Source organism: Dioscorea cayenensis, chromosome 16 (genome assembly GCF_009730915.1).
Source record: "Dioscorea cayenensis subsp. rotundata cultivar TDr96_F1 chromosome 16, TDr96_F1_v2_PseudoChromosome.rev07_lg8_w22 25.fasta, whole genome shotgun sequence".
Lineage (NCBI taxonomy): Eukaryota > Viridiplantae > Streptophyta > Magnoliopsida > Dioscoreales > Dioscoreaceae > Dioscorea > Dioscorea cayenensis.
Window position 1 is genome coordinate 7,210,710 of NC_052486.1, and position 7,177 is coordinate 7,217,886.

General features: G+C 42.6%; 1 non-coding gene across 1 annotated transcript; it reads right to left on the reverse strand.

Moving 5' to 3' along the window:
* Positions 1-6,743: 6,743 nt before the first annotated feature.
* Positions 6,744-6,850, reverse strand: LOC120279680. The gene has a single exon (XR_005541987.1). It is a non-coding gene; the product is annotated as a small nucleolar RNA R71 (small nucleolar RNA).
* Between the last annotated feature and the right edge of the window lie 327 nt (positions 6,851-7,177).

Sequence of the window (7,177 nt, forward strand, 5' to 3'; positions counted from 1 at the left end):
AGTTGAGTTCCAATGGGTTGTTGAGCACATGCGGCCATGTGAAGATTACATTGAACATGTCCATGACTAGTTCTCAAATTCCATACTCACAAGACCATCTGTAAGTATACACAAGGGGATTTAGTGAAGATCAATAAAAACAAAATAAACTCGAGTGTATAAGGATATGAAAAGGAAATACAACTCGAGACAACTAAAAATAAAAGATAAACTCAGAAGGAGGATCCTTTCTGAAAAATACAAGTCCAAACTAAATGCAGAAATAAAGATATGAAAATATAGAAGAAACTAAAGTAAAGATGCATCAAGCGTAGGTGTCATGCTCGGTCGCCTCTACTGCTACTGCTGGTAATGGTGAAGATATGAATGCTGGTGGATCAATCGGAGCGCCTGAAGGTGATGGTGGTACTGGTGATGGGGGAAGAGTCCTCGGTCTCATCACAAAAGGTGAGGCCACGTCTCGCTCTAGGATCTGCTATAGAATGTCGAGACACGCCATAACCTCTATGTGGTTTGTGGCTTGTATCGCGCGAACCTCAATAATCTCTCCCTGTAACACCCTTACAGTACTCTCGAGCCTCTCAAAGCGATCATAGGCTCGAGATGGAGAAAACATACGCACTAGAGGTGGTTCCTTAGTCTCCATCTGCTCAGGCTGGGGCTCGAGCGCAGGTTGTGAACCCTCGGTTGCATCTCCATCTCCCTCGACTGGCTCTAGTGGTGGCATGTTCATCACATACACCCCGTCTCTATACCTCCTGATCATACCCATCAGTCGCATAGTCTCTAAGCCAAGGAGTGTTGGGAGAATCGTCTTCTCGGCCCCCCTAACTACGTCCTGTAGACCCAGCCCGCTGATGAGTCTGGTGATGTATGGGCCTGAGAAGATAATCCCCACTCTCACATACTATCCCTAATGTCTCAGATACTCTGCAAGGATATGTCCCAAGTGAGTGGCACACTCTGAACCATTGAATAAAGGTACAACAGCTCATGCTGACTGAGTACACCGATGCTATCACCACGGTCGTTCATAGACTAGCTCAAAATAGCATAAAGATAATAATATGCAGGTCGAGAAAGACACGTGGCCTTGGACACCCTCGGCTCATACTGTCTCTGGTCACATAAAGCTCTATATGCGAGCTGAGTAGTCAGACTTCCCGGATAATCGGTTGGTAGCTTCTCATACTCCTCAGTGTCAATATAGTTCTCATCATATAAACCCAGTCAGACTGAAAATTATGTAACACTCATACTGTAGTACTGACCGAATGCACAGAATTGAATAGTGTCTATAGTGTCAAAGCTATTGTACGATCAGGCGAACTCAAATGATGTTAATACCTCAAATATCAACATGTGGATAGCAAGATCTCTAATTGACAATAGCCTTCTCCAACTACCCACGGCTACCTCTACCTCATATAGTATGTCATCCATTAACTGAACTTCCTTTAGAGCACTAAAGGCTGGGAATTGTGTCTGACCGAACTTAAGTTTCAATAGTCACTCAAACCGAGCCTGGTGCCTAGGAATCGCAAACTCCATATACTCTGGCTCAGGAGAGTGCTCTCTAGGATGTTTTTTGGCCACTTTCTTTGTTCTTGGAGCCATATCTACAAGAATTGAAAATAAAATCAATCAAAGAAACTAAAGGATTCAATACTACAGAAATCCACACGTCCGTGTGGAAATTCCACATACCTGTGTGAATCCACAGGGCGTGAAAGCCGCACAACCACTATGCCAAAATAAAAAAAATAGATGAAAATATCACTTTAAAACCACTCTAATGCATGCACCAACCAATTAAGCATGAAAATGAAGCAACAATAACCAATTTAATCGAAATAAATCAAGATTGGCGAAAGAAAAAGAGAAAGAGGGGTTACCGATGAAATAGAGATGGAAGACTTGGAATACGGCCGGAAAAAACAACCCTAGAACTCTATAAATAGATGGTGAGGGGTCGGGGAAGTGAGGAGAGGCATCCTTTGAGTGTTTTGGAGTTAAAGAACGAACTGGCATGATAAGTGCTTGTGTATTAGTAATACAAAGTATTCTTTTTTTCTTACAATGAGCATTACTTTTCTCATATTTTATCGCTCATACATGTGTATTTGTGTTACTTTTGTGCATGGAGGGTTGCGGAGACACAAGTTGTGCTCAAAGACATATGAGTTTGTGCCAACCTCCGTTGTGCTTGAGTGAATATGCAAATTGGAGGGGCACAGAGGCAGTCACACTCATGTGTTTCGACTTATGCAATGCTAGCAAGATTGTCGTTAAATATGATTTTATTGAAGAAACAATGTGATCTACCACATGAATGTGTGCCCATTCATGTGGCCTTGATGAAAAGTGTGAATTTGGGAGTATTTTGGCGGGGTACTGTAGTAGCAATGAGCATTACTTTTATTAGGTTTAAGTGCTAATACATGTGTATTTGTGTTCTTTTGCGCATGTAGGGTTGTGAAGCTATGTTATGAGAAAAGAAGCCAAAAGTGGATCATAAATGTACTATTTAGTGAAATCATGGAAGGAACAAATGAGAAGACACAAGTGGGGCTCTAAGATATGTGAATGGGTGCCAACCTCCATGTATTTAAGCCATTACAGTGAGTTGGAGAGGCATGAAGGCAGTCACATTTGCGTTTGATAAGTGCTTGTGCGATATGAATGCGAAGCGTTCATTCCTTATGTTGAGCATTACTTTTCTCAGGTTTTTACATTAATATGTGCATTTTTATGTTACTTTTATGCAGGTAGGGTTGTGAGGCCGAGTATGAAGGAAATAGGCCAATGTGGATCATAATGCACCTATTTTGGAGGAGATCTTGCTAAGGTTCAAACGCGAAGACATAGGTCAGGTGTGAGATGCTAGAGTGTGTGCCAACCTCCTCGTATTCGAGTGAGCACATTCATTTGGAGGGGCACAAAGGCAATCACACTCGAACATTCTGATTTATGCATATAAGAACAAGAGATCCACCAACGTGCACATCATTGAAGAGGCAAGTGATTCACGATATAAACGTGTGTCCGTTTGCGTTACCCCAATGAAAGTATGGAATTTGGGAGTATTTCCGGCATAGTGACGTAGCGAAACACTGTAGCAAGTACTGTAGCAGCCCAGCCGAGAAATCAGAGAAACAGAGAATCCACACGGGCATGTGGAAATTATCCACCCCCGTGTTGAAATTCTACAGGGGCGTGTGACATCATACACGCCCATGCAGTCGCCCGATTCCAGCCCTATTTAAAGCTGATTTCAGCCCCGATTTTGGTATTCTTTTCTCCATCTTTTCCCCAACTTGTGAGAGGACTTCGGCTGGGATTTCGAGGGGTATTGGCCAAGGTTTTAGAGAAGTTCTACAGCTCCGACATCGTGATTCCATTAGGAAGAAGGTTGGTAGGAGAGCTTCAATCGAGGCGTATCCTATACCGAAAGAAGGAATCTTTGGACGACGAGTAGAGGACTCTCCACATGACCATCGATACGACCATCGAGGGGGTTTCTTTATGGATTCATTGCTTTACCATTCGATTTCTTTGATTGTATTAAGCTCCATGGAGAGCTAAACCCCTAGTGGGTACTTGGATGATTGTGAACCCTAGGATGTATTCGTTTCATTGAACTTCTTTATTATGCTTTCAATAAATTGATGTTTATTGTGAGTTCCAACCTTGAATGCTTGATTGTATGAACATTTCTCCCTAGAGTGACACTAGGGTTGATAGTTCTTGTTGGTAACCTTGTGAGTGAGTGACACACCACGAGCGTTAGACAAAAGCTAGGTTGGAGAGGGTTGAGAGGGGTGAGTCGAGAGGTGCAGGGAGCATCCCTTTCCCTCCTGATGATTCACCTCCGCTTGAGTTCTTTGTGGACATAATAGAGTGAGTGGTCTAAGTGATGAACCTCCGCTGGGGCCTAGTTGCGCACGCAATGGAGTGAAGTGTTGAGAGGATCTTAGTATCTAGGGCTTAATTGTGGCTAGGGACCTTCCGCCTGCACCAAAGGGTTAGGTCTATAATTAGGAAGCGGATTATCACTTGGAATCCCTAGAGCTCATTGCAACTTTATTCGAGTACGTAGGTTGAGAGGTTATTTAATCTCTCCTCCGGGACATGAATAGAGTTAGGCATAGTTGACCTTAGATTTGGGACTATGTATGTAAGGATTTCCACGACTCACCATTGCATTGATTAGGAAGCATAATAGAGAGTTCTTGCGCTTGAAGCGATTATCCTAGGTGAAGCATCATCCGAGTACCCCATCTCTATCGATTGCCTTACCTCCTCCTTACTTTTGCTCTCTTACTTGTTGCTTTTAATTGTTGAGAATTGAATCATTATCACCCTTATCATTGTTGATACTCCACATAGCTAAAAATCGAATTAAGTGTCTTTACTCCCTACTCACTGTGGATTCGACCCCGCTCACCCGGGATTATTTCTTCGACAAACCCGTGCACTTGCGGGATATAAGCAAGGGGATCTTGTCAGCGTTTCCCGACTTGTGCATTGATAGGAAGTTCTTCATCAACGAGGCTTTTGATTGAAGAAGAGTCACGATCTACGGCATAAACGTGTGCCCATTTATGTTGCCTCAATGAAAAGTGTTTGTTTCAGCGGAGTACTGTAGCAATCACTGTAGCAATCACTATAGCAAGACACTATAGTAGTTACTATTTATAGCTGGCCGAAAATCAGATTTCTAGAGAATAAACACGGGTGTGTGGAAATTATCCACCCTAGTTTGAAAATTCCACAGGCCCATTTGGAAGAAGCCCCATTCCAACCCTATTTAAGCAGCGATTCATCCTGATTTTGGGGATCTTCTTTTCCCCTTCTCTCCAACTTTTCTCCATCTTTTGAGGGGTCGACGGCTATGGTTTTGAGAGGCTTTTGGCACATCTTTGGAGTGGTTCTCCGGATTCGGCACCGCACTTCACTTGGAAGAAGGTTATTGGGGGAGTTTTCGTCGGCACCGATCCGGCGAGGTGTGCCCTAGGCCAGACAAGGGGACGTTTGGCGAAGACAAGGCTACTCCACAAGACCATCGATACGAATACCGAGGTGGTTTTCTTATAGATTTCTTATCTTTAATTTTGATTTCATTGTTGATTGTATTGTGCTCCATGGAGAGCTAAACCCCCTAGTGTGTACTTGGATTTTGTAAACCCTAGGATGTTATTGTTTCTTTGACCTTCCATTATGTTTCCCTTACTTGATGCTTTTAATTGAGTTCCAATCTTGAATGCTTATTGAATGATTTCTCTCTTAGAGTGACACTAGGGTTGAGAGTCAATATTTGTAATCTTTATGTATGGGTGAGATGCCATGAGGTTAGACAAAGCTAGATTAGAGAGGGTTGCGAGGGTGAGTCGAGAGGTAGCGGAGCATCCCCTTTCTTCTCCGGTGTGATTTATCCTACCTCCATTTCCTAGAGTTTTTTAAGGTTACAACAGAGTGAAGTGGTAAGGAATGAACTTTGCTGGGGCTTAGTTGCGCAAGCAACAGAGTGAAGCGTTGAAGTGACTTTAGTATCTGGGGCTTAATTATAACTAGAGGTCTTTCGCCTGGACCAAAGGGTTAGATCTACACATAGGAATAGGATTTATCAATTGAAATCCCTAAAACTCCATGCAACTTTTGTGTAGTGTGAGGTGTTGAGACTGAGCGATTTCTCCACCCGGACATAGTGTAGCGTTAGTCACGGTTGACCTTAGGTTTGGGACCGTGTACTTTAGGATTTCCACGACTAATTAAGCATTAATTAGGAAGTATAATATTAGGTCTTCCACTTGAAGCATAAGTCCTGGGGGGAGCATTATCCGTGTACCCCACTTCTATCGATTTCCTTATCTCTCACTTACTTGTGCCTCTCATTCCTGTTCCTTTTATTTCTGTTTACATCATATCTTATCAACACAATCATTATTCATCTTCACTTGGTTAAGTAGCAATTTAGGTATTTTTTTATTCCCTACTCTCTGTGGATACAATACCTCACAAACTTGGGATTTATTACTTTGACAAACCCGTGCACTTGCAGGTCACACGCAATGGGCATTGTCATGTTTTTAGTGTCGTTGCCAAGGAGTAGGCGTTTAGAGATACTTTGCACTTAGCTGTTCATTCATTCATTCTATTTTAAATCTTCTTATTCTACCATCATTCTAATTTTGTTTTCTTTATTTTGGTGCAGCTCTAGGTTATGACCAAAGGGAAGCCTTCGATATTAATTGAAGGTGATCCCAACTTGAATGTACACTCAGAAGAAGGGGTAAAGAACCTCTGCAAGAATCCTCGAATCTAACTGAAGTGGAAGTTGAAGGGTCTAACAACATGGCGAAACGGAATGAACAACAGAGAACACTCTCTGATTATGCCAGACCATCAGTATTGGGGACACAATCTAGCATTGTGCGGCCCCCAATCACAACTCAGAATTTTGAGCTGAAGCTGGTATTCATCCACATGTTACAACAGTCTGCACAGTTTAATGGTTTGGCTAATGAGGATCCAAATAGTCACATAGTGAATTTTATGGAAGTGTGTGATATGCTCAAGATCAATGGTGTTACGGATAATGCCATCAAGTTGAGAGCCTTCCCATTTATCTTGAAGGGGAGAGTGAAGCAGTGGCTACACTCATTACCAAGAGCATTGATCACTATATGGGAGAAGATGGTAGAAGCTTTTCTTGCCGTTATTTCCCTCCCGAAAAATCTACAAAGCTTAGTAATAAGATCTTGTCTTTTATGCAAATGGAATTGGAGTCTCTATTTGATACACGGGAAAGGTTCAAGGAACTCCTACAAAAATGCCCTCAACATGGGTTTCCAAAGTGGATGATCATTCAGACTTTTTACAATGGCTTGAACCCAAGTACAAGACAACTGCTTGATGCAGCAGCATGAAGTACCTTAGCTAGCAAGAACACCGTAGAAGGCCGATAATTAATTGAAGAAATGGGGTTGAATAGCTACCAATAGGATGTAAGGGAGAAGACGAAAGTGGCCGGCATCCATGAGGTAGATGTAGTTACATTGTTTGCAGCCCAAGTGGAGGTATTGAGTAAGAAGTTAGACACTCTAACTTCTCCGAGATTGGCGGCCGTAACGAGTTATGATGAATGTGGAGGGGGACATGCCCCATTCGATTTCCT